The sequence below is a fragment of the Triturus cristatus genome, chromosome 5_1, assembly GCF_964204655.1.
Source record: "Triturus cristatus chromosome 5_1, aTriCri1.1, whole genome shotgun sequence".
Classification (NCBI taxonomy): domain Eukaryota; kingdom Metazoa; phylum Chordata; class Amphibia; order Caudata; family Salamandridae; genus Triturus; species Triturus cristatus.
In genome coordinates, this window is record NC_140587.1 from 190,124,953 (window position 1) to 190,139,908 (window position 14,956).

At 43.3% G+C, this 14,956-nt stretch overlaps 1 long non-coding RNA gene across 1 annotated transcript in view; it reads right to left on the reverse strand.

The window, feature by feature from the left end:
• Positions 1-14,956, reverse strand: part of LOC146830625 (uncharacterized) — a 332,715-nt gene that overhangs the window by 212,495 nt on the left and 105,264 nt on the right. The gene's annotated exons all lie outside the window — the stretch shown is intronic.

Here is a 14,956-nt window from a genome sequence, read left to right on the forward strand (position 1 = left end):
ATCCACCAGAGGATATTTATTTACAATGTGGTTTTGAAATTGACAATACAGCAATGACGACCCACCAGAGGGTCTTTATTTACGATGCAAGGTTGAATATGATAACATTTGGTTTTTGGTTTAACCATGAAATTGATTTCAATTTTTGATCCTTAATGGCATTGCACTTAATTTCATTTGTGACATTTAGCCTCGTTTTAATAAATCCAAATGAATATATAAACAAATGTTAGTTAACGAATGGGACTACATTTCCAAGAAATCCGGGGAACTCTAAACCACCCCGCACATGACAGGAAAGGTGTGTCAATTTCCTGTCTTTTTGTTTAAAAAAACTTGATTTGAAAGTTGTAAATTAACCGTGAGCAAGTCAGCGGACGCTGACGAAACGCGTTGGTTTCTTTTGTGCATCTCGGAACCTGTGGATTTGTGAATAAAAATCAAGGATTATTACAACTCGCTGGAGTGCGACCCTATTTTTTCTTTTTAAACGGAGAAAAATTGTTGGCATATTAGCGGCGGTCCAAGCCGCAAGGATCCCGCACCTTCAAAAAAAGAGCGCCATTTAATCCGGAACCGTTGGACGCCTTTGTTAAATATATATATATATATATATATATATATATATATATATATATATATATATATATATATATATATATATATATATACATACATACATATACATATATATGCGTGTGTGTATATACATATATATTTATATATTATCTACTGGCGGTCACCAGTAGATAGTTATAGTTAGGACCGTGTTTCCATAGGAAATATGAAAATTCTTTTTTGAATAACTTTGGCGCCGGTTGACAGATCCTCGCGAAATTTACAAAACTACTGGGGCGCTCCGCTCAGCTCCTACCCTGGAAGTCTCGGGGTGATTCGTCAAGCGGGGACTGAGAAAATAGCGGGGTCCCAAAACGCGTTTTCCCCATGCATTTTCCCATAGGACATTTAGTCGAAGGTACAGCCCGAACGGCTGAACAGAATTACTTGAAATTTGGCAAAGAGGTAGTCCTCAGGTCAGGGATGTGCCTCTTGCATATATGGTGTCAATCTGTTCAGTAGTTCCTGAGAAAATTGCAGTTAAATGTACATAAATATCTATAGGCGCGCACCGTGCGCCTATAGATGCACCGTGTCGTGCGCGAGCGTAATTCTGATTGGTGGTTACACGTCAGTCAACATTCGAATCGGTCGAAATCAGGAAGTGTTGTCCGCCATTTTGTGTGTGAGAGTGAAAAAGAAAGGTGGAGAGCGTGAAAAGGGGGCAGAAATGAGAATTAAAAATCAAATTTAAGTGTTTAGATGTTAGGTGGCTCTAAAAAGAGCCGTTGTGTTAATTGAGGAACAGAGGAACAAAAAAATGGCAAAAATTATAGGGTGCCGCATGTGTGCTGCTGTATCTTGCTCTCTATTAGGGGAATGCTGGTGTCCCCATAAGAGAGAAGAGCATTGCACGTATTGCACCGTATATGCGCCCTCTTAAACAGAGGGTGTATATCCAGAGGAACAGAAGCAGGTGAAGCTGCCGCCGCAGATGAAGTGCTCGGCTGAGCTGCTGATGATGTGCTCGGCTGAGATGCTGCGAATGTGCTCTGCTGAGCTGCTGGAGGGTTTTCTCAACAGCTCGAGCATAAGCCACAGGATGTACATCTCTAACGTGCCTGATCATAGTGAAGATACTAAAAGAGTATTTCTTTTTAGGATCTCCTCTTGATAAGACACCACCACAAAGAGTGCAGGTGACTTTTGGAGCATTCACCTTCTTCTGCCCCTCTGGAAAAGTGAAAAATTGCCATATAAAAGAGTTTTTCTGTTTCCTCTGTCTCTGTGGCACAAGGGTCTCCTGCTCACTCCCAGAAGAGGACTGCTGCTCTGCCATTCTCAAGTACTGGAGTACTGGAAAAGCTGCTCAGCTCCTTCTCCCAGGGAATCAGAAGTAATAATGAGGGGAGTAGGTGTGGTGTTGGAAGTTTCTGGAACTGAAACTACTATAAACCAATGAAAAGTGTTGTTTCTTAATCACATGACCTGAAACTACTATAAACCAAAGAAAAGTGTTGTTTCTAAATCACATGACTTGCCGTGCGCACACGGAGCACGCATGCATGCGCGTACAGAGCACGCGGGCATGCGTGTACGCATGCGCGTACGGAGCACGCGCGCATGCGCATATGCACACGGAGCACGCACGCATGCGCGTACGGAGCACGCGTGCATGCGCGTACAGAGCATGTGCGTACGGAGCACGCACAACGTATGCATGCGCACGTGGAGCACGTACGCATGCGAACGTGGAGCACATACGCATGCGTGCACCATGCGCGCACCGTGCGCGCACGGTCAAAAACACTTAAAAAAAAATTAAAAGTGTTTATAAGTTTATAGAAGATTTTAACTGTGCTGTTCAACTCTATCCAAATTAAAAAAAAAACTGAGCCATTCCATATTACAGGATAAAGTTAATCTATAACTATATATATAGGTAGCTTATTGTAAAATAAATATTTAAAAAATATAATAATACATTCATAAATTAGCATTTAAAAAACCTTGCAAATTTACTTAAAAAACCATAGGTTTCACACACGTTATAGTTAGGAATTAGCATTTAAAAAACATTTGAAATTCACTAAAAAAAACATCGGTTTCACACACGTTTTTCAGCCTCATGCATCAAGCCAAAAATCCGTCGGTAAAATACCGATTCGTTAATAACTCCCATTAGCGAGTTAAAAATACCCAATCCCAATGCATCAACCCAAAAGCAAAAATCGCTATTTAAGGAATCCTTAAATAGCGATTCTTTAAATAGGGATTCCTTAAATAGCGATTCCTTAAATAGCGATTGCATTTAAGGAATCCCAAAGTGAGATTCCTTAAATGCAATGCATCAAAGTTAAAAAATTTGCGATTTCGCTAATAGGGGGAGCAAATTACCATGAAGATGAACTGCATGGTAATTTGCTAACACTTTGAAAAATGCACTTTTGTGCATTTTTCAAAGTTTCATGTTGCGCACACACATGCCCTTAGAGCATGTGTGTGTGCAACATATGTGCACATATCAATTTCAGGGGTGCTATAGGGTGTCATTTTGACACCCTTGCACCCTTGAAATTGCATGAGCAATTTGCGAGAACCTACTGGTACTCGCAATTTGCTCATGCAATCTCCAATTCATTCCTATGGGCCTGGAGGCCCATAGGAATGATTGGGACGGCATTCCTTAATTGCAACTCGCTATTTGCTAGTCGCAATTAAGGAAAGTTAAGGAATCGCTATTTGAATAGCGATTCCTACATGCATAGCCTTTTGCTATTCCTTATTAGCGAATCCTTATTTTTCGCTAATAAGGAATCGCAAATGGCATTGTTGATGCATATGCCCCATAGTTAGGAATTAGCATTTAAAAAACCTTGCAAATTCACTGAAAAAAACATATGTTTCACACACGTTATAGTTAGGAATTAGCATTTAAAAAACCTTGCAAATTCACTGAAAAAACCATAGGTTTCACACATGTTATAGTTAGCTGGACATTTCACTCGTAAAAAACCAATGAAATTCCCCGGTTATAGTTAGTTCAGCTAACTATAACTCGCACGCCCGCAATCCACTGCTGATGACGTCACATATTACATCACTCATGACATGGTCAGTGACATCACTTATGACATCACTGATGACATCTCAAATGACATCACTGATGACATCACTGATGATGTCATCCATGTGATAAATTACCACATCTTCTCACACCCTAATATAACCTTTGATACACCGACTCAAAATTTAAGAGTTCAATTCTCAAAACCATACATACTGCAATACCAATAACTACATACTCACTTATTAACTCTTAGGTCTACATACACCTCGACTCATTCACCTGTACAGTCACTCATACTTACAGTCACTCCATACAAAACTATCATGTGCATTTATACACCTATATAGACACTCACACACTACCAATCATCCATTGAGGTACTCTCACACCTACTCAGTCATGCAAATAATCACACTCCCATCTACTCACCTATGCGGTTATACACACTCAAGTTCACTTACTCATAAAAATAGTATCACATTCTTATGCTCTTATAGAATCATTGATACAAGCACACACTCATCCATACAGTCACTCTCACAATCACACACTCTCATATCTACCCACTTATATATTCTTACACGCATATATACTGCCTTTCACATATGTAGTTAGTCACAAATGTACCACTGAGATATACATTTGATCCCTAACACACCCATACATACACTCACTCAACCATACAGTCCATCACAGATGCACTCTTAAAACCATGCACCCATAGAATCACCCACTCACACATCTATGCATAGAGTCAAACACACCCTACCCACACAAACACTCAGGAACCCATATAGATACTGAGACAAGCAATCAATAACTCATAAAGACACTTATATAGGTATTCACAAAACCATGCCGCCACTTATACACCAACATACAGACACATACAAACATTTACACAGTTTAGTCACTAGTCTGCAGTAAGATACATTTAATGACTCACTTATAGATTCAGTTACGCACCAAAGAAAATCATCCATTTACACACATGTACACCCACTCATTCTTCAACAGGCCTTTCCCTATATATATTAAACATATTAAAATTGTTCAGAAACACATACTCAATAGATGATGTCATCAGTGATGTCATCAGTGATGTCATTTGAGATGTCATCAGTGATGTCATGAGTGATGTCACTTACCATGTCATGAGTGATGTAATATGTGACGTCCTCAGCAGTGGATTGCGGACGCGCGAGTTATAGTTAGCTGAACTAATTATAACGGGAGAATTTCATTAGATTTTACGAGTGAAATGTCCAGCTAACTATAACATGTGTGAAACCTATGTTTTTTTCAGTGAATATACATATATATACATATATATATGTGCAACAATGTATCCAAACTCACAAACAGAGGATACGGACGAACTCCACGGCAACTTGTTCAACAGAAGTTTATTCAAAGCGTGCAGATTAGCTGTCTATGCGTTTCGACTGCTCATAGCAGTCTTGTTCATGACCACATTTTCAAAACTAGTACGCACATGAGTTCAGCTGCTGTTTGGAAAGTTTTGGGGTGATTCTTCACGCAGGGGCCAAGAAAAAGAGGGGGTCCCAAAACATGTTTTCATCAAGCAATTTCCCATAGGAATTTTAGACACGACTACAGACTGATCCACTGATCGGAATTACACCAAATTTGGCAGAAAGCAAGCTCTTGGTCCAGAAAGAGCCCTTTTTTTAAGTTGGTGTAAATCCATTCAATAGTTTTGGAGTTATTAAACAAAAACATTAACGGTCATGGGGACCACCACCTCCCCGGGGCCAGGCCATTTTATAAAAAGGGAGTAGGGAGTAGGGAGCTGCGCTGCCCCCATCCTGGGCTGTTTACGGCCCTGGGGACCACCACCTACCTGGGGCAGGCCTTGCAAATAGAAAGGAGGGGAGCCATGTTGCACCCCTCCTGGAGCCATTAATTACCCTGGGGACTGCCACACCCCAGGGCCAGCTCTCTATGTCCTGTGGTGTCCACTCTCAGGACATAGATGTTTGCTTTCGCTTGGCAGAAGCTTTGCCAGCTCCTGGCGCCAAGGAAGAGCAAACAATAAATCTGCTCCCAGCAGGGCGGGGGGAGGAGTTCTCCTGCCTGCTGTCAAGAAGTCAGGAAAACAGATGAAAGAATTGCTCTTGCATGGAGGGAGCAGCATTTTTTGTTGCTCCCTACATGTAAGAACAATGCTGGCAGGCTGGGGGCAGGGAGCCTACAGGGTCCGTGGGGGCACATAGTTCCTCCCGTGGTCTCTAACAGTGGACACTGGATGCCCTGGATGGGGCCAGGGCACCCTAGATGAAGTGGCCCGGACCCGGGGATGGGGTCCCAGAGGCTGAAATCGGCCCACGAAAGGGAGGCACAAGGCCCCTCTCCCCCTTTCAGTAATTGGCTGGGCCCTGGGGATGGGATCTCTGGGGACAAAATCGGCTGTCGAATGTGCTTTTAAGGGCATGTTACCTTTTTAAATATAAGTGGGAAATGTTTCCTTCAAGCTCACCTCACAAATTTGAGCATGCAGCTGTGGAAAGCTATTTCACACATTTTCAGTTCACTTACCAAAGTGTTAACTGCAGCAATTAAACACAAAAACAGGTTTCATATTTAGTGCAAACCTCAAGTAGCGGAAACCTAATCTACACGCTTCTGCCGCTCAGCAAGTCAAAATACGAGTTATCCAGGAAAATATGGTGGTCAAAAACACTGAAACGATAAAATTACATTTCCTTTAATTTAATTCAGGCAATTTTTTAATGTTACACAAATTTCCAACTCATATCTGAAAGAAAAAAAGTGTTTTCGATTTCCAACTGTACCCAGTTTTATGAAAGTGAAAGGAAGTAAGTTGCCAGTGCATGGGTTATACAAAACCTAGCAATCATTTGGAGGGTGATTGCTCCCGAAATTTACACTCCCACAGACACTGAAATATTATTTTGAATGAAAGGTTATTTTTCTCTTTAGTCAATAATGTGCATATTTTCCTTTTACACGAGTCTGTTCTGTTTTCTTGCAGAAGGAGCAACGTGATACTTCCATTGAACTGCTGAAAAAATATCTCCTGAAGGGCAAAAGAGATATCTTTGTGGCTCTTTTCTAAACCAGCATTTAAAGTATTTGCAATCTCCTGCAGTTGCCACAATAGTTCTAATGTGTGTGACGTGGGTATATTTTCCTCTCTTTCGAGATCTGTGTGGACTCTAATTGAGATGGTAAAATGACAGACTTACACCAGAGATGATGGCTGCTGTGAAAAGCCTCACTTTAAGTCTCAGACTGCATAGACTGTGTTCCTAACCTATAATTTTTGCTATTGTGCTTGAAGGTTTCTATTCAGCTGGATAGTTGGCACCTTGCTCAACTAGATGCAGAAGTAAAGTGTTTTCCTGTCGCGTAAATGCCTCTTATTTCTCAGGCAGTTTCAGACATTGAGGCTGGACTGGGCTCTGCTCTTCCTCTTAACATTGTACCTTTCTTTGGCACCAACAGAAGTTTTTGATGGATGCACCTGTGAGGCCAGCTTCTCAAGTGAGGCCTACTGTATCCAAGAGTGAAAAGGGGAGGCCAAGTCCAGTTGCCTAGCATCAGTTCAACGTCTGGCACCTCCCTGGTTGGGGTTCTGTGTTTTTCTGTTTTTATTCAAATATTACGTTTCTGAGAATGTGCTGTTGGATATGAAAACAGAGGTAAATGCCAATTATGCTTCATGCATTTTTTTCAAGGGGTGGTTTTGTTTTAGTCTAGTCTAGGTAGGGGAACACATGCTGATTCAGACATGCTGCCATCAGTTTCCATCCTCTTTGACTCATGCTGATTTTTCGAAACACTACCTGGTAAAAACTGCATGGGGGAAAATCACTTGTGGGCATTATTATCACACATCCCCAAATACTAGGATTTGTGCAATCACTGTCTGCGTCTTATCCTGGCTTTTTTGACCTACTTTGAATAAAGGCCTTTGCTTTCACTTTCAGGTCACTAAAATTAACCCTCTATAGGCTCATGTCACAGCACTGATGTTGAAGTGGAGCATGTGCCAAGACCGACCGTGCATGCCTCACAGGGAGGAGCCTTTTGCAGTTGACAGTGTCATACATGCCACTGATGTGCAACATGCAATGTCAATTGCATACTACTGCAGTGGACATGCAGATGCTGCCACCATCATGCAGACTAGTCACTTCTCCTTGGACTGTCTCACTTTTAGTATACCTCCGTTGACCCCTACAACAGTGGTTCTCTCCCAGAAGCTGGTGTGTGGCATTACACCAGCATCTGTGCAGGGCCCCATGGTCACATTCTGTGAGCAGGCTCCATGCTCCCCTTGGAAGTGGGCCAGGCAGACAGACTGCACGCATGATTTTTTTTGTGCCAGATCAACATGGCCTAGGCCCCCCTATTATCAGGCCAACATCACTGCACAGCAATAGGTCGGCGAGGATTAGGCAAACGATTGTGGACTCCCACCCTTCCCCTTAACTACAGAGTAAGGCTACTTTGAAAAACATCACCCTACAAAGTCTACTACCTGGGAGGGAACCTTGGCCACACATACTTCTTAAAGGTTCAGTACCAAGCAATGCAAAAGCAAATTACCAATGCAAGCCACCTAAATAATATCTGCCCTACACTAGGTTGACCAGGTGGTGCGCATGAGATATGCCACGCGGCATGATGTATTTTGCTGATGATGATGTCTTGTTGATTATGAGCTAGTTTTAGAGGAAAGGCCAGCTACCAGTACAGTGTTGAGAAGCTTGAGGTGAATCTCAATTGAGATATGATGGTCATGGTGGTAATGAGGTTCATGTGTCACGCACAAAACTTTGAACAAGTGCAGCACCAGTCAAGTGATGAAGATTAACATAGGCTGCACTCGCCAACAGTAAGGTGATGCATGTTTGTCCAAATTCTGCAGAATGGATGCCAGAGGGAGTCAGTTGTAAGTACCACATTTACATTAAAATTTAATAAATGAAAATTTAAAAAATATATGATTGTCATGTGTGGGGTATCCGTTTTCTGGTCATTTTGATATATTAAAATACATACAATGCCGAAACTAGTAAATAGGTTATGTCTACTACTTGTTTGCTTCAACTTTTTGCAAACAGACATAATCAACTGAAAGCATAGGTTTTCCTAGTAAAACGTTTATAGTATCTGACATTTCCAAAACTACTGACATGTCAATACCACCCCCACCCCCCCTAAAGTGTCACCAGTACAATTAACATTCTTGCCACATTCACCAGAGGAGAAATGAAATAGCTGAAACTGAGTAATACTCCTGTAGAGCTGATAGGACTGTGTCTTGTATAGTTTGTCTCTGAAGTGCTTACTTTCTCTGGTTAATGTGAAATAGAACATGCAGTCATTGATACTTATGGATATAAAACACTCAATCTGTTTCTCTAAAAGCTATCTCTCCTTGAGAAGACATTCTCCTTGTCCCTACCTCTGCATCATTTTAAATGTCATTAAACACAGAGGGCCATATTCTCAAGGAGCTATCGCCGAGTTAACGTCACTTTAGCGCAGCCAAAGTCACGATAAACTCATCACGCCATTCACAAGCTGGTGCTAACAACCCATAACACCAGTTCAACCACGATAGCAGTCACAAAAAACATTGCCGCAGATGACCCCGGCAACTATCGCTAATGAGATGCAGAGTAAGCGTTCCCGAGCAAAATGCCGTGACAACACCACTCCATAACATTCTCAACGACCAGATAGATCTGTGAAAAGACCACAAAACATGCGATAAGGCACGTTAGCTGCAGGAAAGTAACACCTGCTCCAACCTGGTGCAAAGTCGGACTGCAGATTGCATCACAAAAGGGAGTCCAGCCCAGACCCACACCTGAAGAACAACAGATGCCAAGGAGCCACTGAACATGCGGGCCGGACACCCAAGAGGGCCACAACACCCACCGCCAACACCCACATGACCACCCCCACCCCCAGACACCCACCGCCCCCGACCAACACTGAGGCAGAATGTACTAAAGCCAAACTCACGTTCTCAGTACCCTCCTAACAGCTACAGCCCATGGCATGGGCTTCTGACTAGAACCAGTAAGAAGTGTGTTCAGCTCCCATATGATTACAAAAAACAAGTTCTAACCCTCTGTTTGTTAATAGGGCTAACAGCTCCATTATTCTAAAGTTTGAGTACATTTTACCTCTGAGATTTAATGACCCAGATACCATTATCAGCAGATGGTCCCATTCCTATTTGCCTATCAGTTCGGACGCCTTATACATTTACCTTTGAGAAAATTCGATTTTCGATCGTGATTGTATCGACCCGCCATTTTGTGCTCCGCCGCCATTTTGTATTGCCCTCACTCAGGCAGCACGACGAACGAAGTCTTTTCTGCTTTTCCTGCAATATTGTGTTGAAGTAGCCTTGTGCCTCTGTTTACAAAGCTGGTGTTAGAGACTGACCGAGTACACTAATCCCTGTCTGGTTTTTCTAATCCCTGTCTTAACTATCTGTTGGTTCGCACTATTCTCTTCTGACTTTATCTCATCTTCTGACCTTCGCTGTCCTCCGCTCGTATTCTCTCATTTCACAACTGTCCTCCAAAACACACAAACGTATCTCGCCACCTGCAAGTCAGCTACAAGTCAGTTAATGAATTAGCTCGTGGGGAGGGGTGACAAACACAGTTAGAGGAGAGGCTTCTTCGAGTTACTCGATACTTTATTTTCAAACCTTTCCTATTGGTTCTGTTCTGTTTTCCAACTTTCCTCATTGGCTCCTTTTATATGTTTTAGGTGTGTTCTTAGTTAATGTATATGTCACCTATGTACTATTTAAGATTGTGCGTCACGGAGTGAAGTGGCAGTCTCCTGAGAACGTACCGTGTGTACTTCTAGGACAACTGTACTAGCTGCAGCTAATAAAATCTGATCTTTTACGCCGACAGAGTGTCCCCGTGTCTCTGTGTAGCTAAGCAGGAGAACCCAGGAGATTAAGACGTACCCTGCGCCGCCAGGTCCAAAAGGTTCTGGTTCTTCAAATACCCCCAATTAATTGGTCTTGGTGGTTAGCCCATTCTGTATCCCCTCTGTTTTCCTGATAAAGACCCGTGTATAGACACGGGTCGAAGAGTCGACATTGACATAAATCATGAGCTTGATTAGACTGACAGGTAAGGGGCAGAATGAGGAATTGTGCATATATTAGCTCCCATTTTTGAAATACGTATTGATGATTCGTTTGGTTGTGACCTCACTTTCATGAGCACTGCGCCATTTTCACCTTGTGGAACACCCATATGTGATGCATTATTTGGCTTGCATTTCTTTGCTTTGCGTTTGGGGCAGGGCTGCTCCGATGACAGATGGTTTGCCTACTCCTAAATTCACATGACTGGTTGGCCGGCCCTATTTTTTTTTTAACTCAACATCTACTCACACTGGAGTTACCTTGCAATGTAGTGGTTATGTTGCAGTAATGAATTCAGTATTTTTGCCATGAGAAACATTGTAAGTAAAATAGTGACCCTGTACCACTAAGTCTGTGTTCACGCACACACTCTTCAAGTCTTAATCTGGCCTATGTGTGTGAGTAATCTTGTACCAATAGGTGTACACTCACGCATACAGTCTTCTAGTCATGCTGTGATATATGTGCACTAGGTACACTGAAATAATAGGTGCATAGTCAAACATACAATCTTCTGGTCTTGCTATGTCACGTGTGTGCAAGCAACCCTGTACCAATACACTCGCACATACACACACATATACACTATTCAAGTCTTGCTATGATATATGTGCATGACTGTAATTTATAAAATCACCAATTTCTTCTAGCATACATTAAACTTGAAATGAGGAATACATTTGTTTGACAACTGGGCATTGAATGTGCTGTTTCTCAAGGTTTCTAATTCCCTTGCACTTCAGCTTGAACCATATGTCAAAAGAATTAAACCCATAAAACCTTTAACAATAGGCACATAATCTCCTGGGGATTTAGTAAATGTCACTGAAATCTCTACGTAGGAGGAAGCCATTGTATTGGTGTTTTTTCATCTGTAATTCTGTTTCATGTGAGACCTGATGCTAGCTTGCCAGTTGTAAAATCATATTAATTGGACTATTAAACATATTTGAATACCAATGCCAAACATACACAGAGCCCCCTTCCCACTGGGCAAATTCAGCACATTCAAGCTGTGCGGATCTCTGCTGTCTGACTTCTAGCTGTGACGGCACTAAGAAAGGTTAGCATAGTTTGGTTCCAGGGCAGATGTGTTATTTGCTCCCCTTAAAGTTTCCGTTTGATCCTTAGTTTTTTCTTCATCCAAACACTTAGGGGCATATTTACAAGCCCCTATCTCCACCAAAACGTCATAAGGCCTTGCCTTAATTACAAGCTAGCGTTAAGCCTTAACGCTGCCTTCTCAATAAAGCACCCTTTCATGCTGTATTTAGTATGAAAGGGAAGGGCAATGGGTGTTGCAGTTGGCGTTCCACATCAACACCCATTGATTTTGACGCTGCCTCCTATTTACTAGGGCAGCGTAAATCGGAGGCAGCGCCAAAATTAAGACCACAGAAAACCTGGTCTTAAACAAGCGAAACTAGGAGAAATGCTTTATTTCTCCTCGTTTTTGCTGTTTCCTTGTGTGCTGCCTGCAGCACACATAGAAACAGCAAATTGCCATGGAGTGTTAATGTGCAGGAAGGTTCCCCTTCCGGTCCATAAACAATCATTTTGAAAAAAGTGCTGTTTTGTAATTAAGCAGCACACATAGAAGTTACATAACAACATTTAAAGATTGTTTATGTGCAGGAAGGGGGACCTTCCTGCACATAAACAATCTCCCTCTCAACACAGGCACCTTTGCACTATAGTGCAAGGGTGCCTTTGTTGGCGCTATGCAACTAAAGTTAATGCCAGCGCAGGGTAAACGCAGGCGCTGCACCATATTTTAGTAAATATGGTGCAGCCCTCTGTTTCTAAAGTGACAAAGCGTGTCGTTAGCCTGATTGGCTTAACAACACACTTCACCACTTTATTGGAAATATGCCCCTTAGGGGCATATTTATAAGCCCCTATCGCCACCACAACCTCACTTCCAGTGAAGCTGTGGTGGCGATAGGTGCCTCGCCTTATTTACAATGCAGCGTTAAGCCACTTAACGTGGCTCAATGCTGCCTTGTAAATAAGGCACCCTTTCACAATGTATTTAGCATGAAAGTGGAGGGCAATGGGTGTTGCCTATGATTGTTTATGTGCAGGAAGGTCCCACTGTGAGATATGTGCATAATTTGCTTCGCATAGTTTAGTTAAAAATGGTGAATTTTCGGTTTGATTAAAAACGTCTCTTCCATTTCCCTTTGAAATCTAGTCCAACACGCAGTCAAGCCAAAAAAACAAATTTCATTCCAATTAGGAACCAGTCACTGATTTTTATTTACATTTTGCTGTAAACATTAGTATTGTTACAGTTTTTGCGACTCTATTACATTTCTTTGTCCAGAAATGTGTAGGGTAAAACTGTATCTACCAAAAAACATTTGTAACTAGTTAAATGGATTTCTCTTATAAATGGCAATGACATAATTGACTCACTTTTTTCTGGTTTTATCATACTCACTAGGGGTCTGAGTTAGGGTTGGAATGGCAAATAGCCTGATTTGGATTAAAAGTGCAAAATCCAGAGGATAACGCATCAGTTGAATTACCTTCATCTCACTATCTCTGGGGTACTCAAAACTTCACCTGTGAAATCTCTATATTATAACTCTCCATGAATAGAAGGGCCTTCTGTTGCTACCCAATGCTCCATAAATCAATTCCTGTGTTAAGGTGTGTAGCAACGAACCGCAGAGAGGGATTGGAACCGCCTATCTCTATGTTTTCAGACATCCTGAATTTCTATGCCTGTGTCTGCATAATATGTAACTGTAACAGAAAATGTACTGGCCTTGTTGGAGAAGAGCTAAGGTGATGATCAACAGTAAAAGTTTGAGGAGGGGTGTGGTCTGCCGAGCTGCGAAATGGCCGCTAGCTGAGCGAGCTCTGCCGGCGAGAACCGATCCATCCATAATCCGTACAGTTGGAGAGCCTTTGCTGTGCAGAAAATACCCCCAGGCGTCACCTGGGAGGCAGGGACCTGCGTGAGCCGATCTCTATGTCTGCAGTCCAATTCGGCAGCGAGTGGTGCGCCCCGACAGAGAAGAGCCCTGCTCTGTGGCTGGGAACCGCTGGTGGGAGGAGCGGCTATACCTGCCACTTTAGCTCGCGACGCTCCTTGCCCTGTAGGCCGCTGGCTGTGCATGACAAAATCTGCCAACTCTGCTCCCTTCTGACGTGTTGGCAGAGACCGCTGGCGCACAGATGGTGTGGAGGCGGCCCACTAGGCCATATTGGGCTGAGCTGCGAGGCAGTCGTTCGCGGGGTTGCTACAGTTCCGCAGATGTGACCACCGCCGGTCCGGAATTTGTGAGGGCTGCCCCACCGGCGTACAATAGTGCAATTACAAGTCGCGGAAGGCCATGCTTTGACCGCCAGCCACTTGAGCTGCATGAAGTGAGTGTGTTGGAGGATTTACAGGGGCGGGCTGCCCCGCCGAGCCGATAGAGGTTAGGCGCTCGGCCCAGGCACCATTTTTTGGACCAGTAGGGGAAACTCTGCGTGTGAACCGAGTACGCTGTTGGAATTGTGCTATAAGACCTGAGTCACTAAATAGCCGCTGGATTATCCCAACAGGTGCCAGGCCTGGGCAGCTCAAGTGTACACAATAGGACATGGATACAGGAAGTGTGCACGAAGGTACAGCAGTGTGAGGCGACATGCTTGAATTTGATTAAACTGGTGGAAACGCCCTGCCTACACGCTGTGGGCCAATAACTGTGGTCAACTACCGCTTTAAATATGGTCAGATAGCCTTTGTTTGGCACGGGCCAGTAGGGAATTGGCAGCTGGATTGCAGCCTACACCGTCAATGGCCCAGTGGGGCCTCTGTGGATTGCTCGTCAACCGCCTACCCCTGGTCTACAGGGAAACGTGTCACCTGTGCAACGCACTAGAGAGTGGCCCTGTCTGAACAGAGATCCGGCACCGGGATATGGCTGAAATCTCTGTGTGGGGAGGCAGCAGCGCCCAGGCAAACATGGGCAAGCAAGACGCAAAACAGTCGAAGCTGAATTTCGACAATAGAAGGACCACGAGGCTCACAGAATCAGACCCAGAGCTCAGCACGGAGAGGCCGCCCGAGTCACAGACAGAGGACCGTGGGGAGGATCTGCGTACCTTGATGCTGGAGATGAGATCTAGCCTTCGGAACATTGACACCAAGC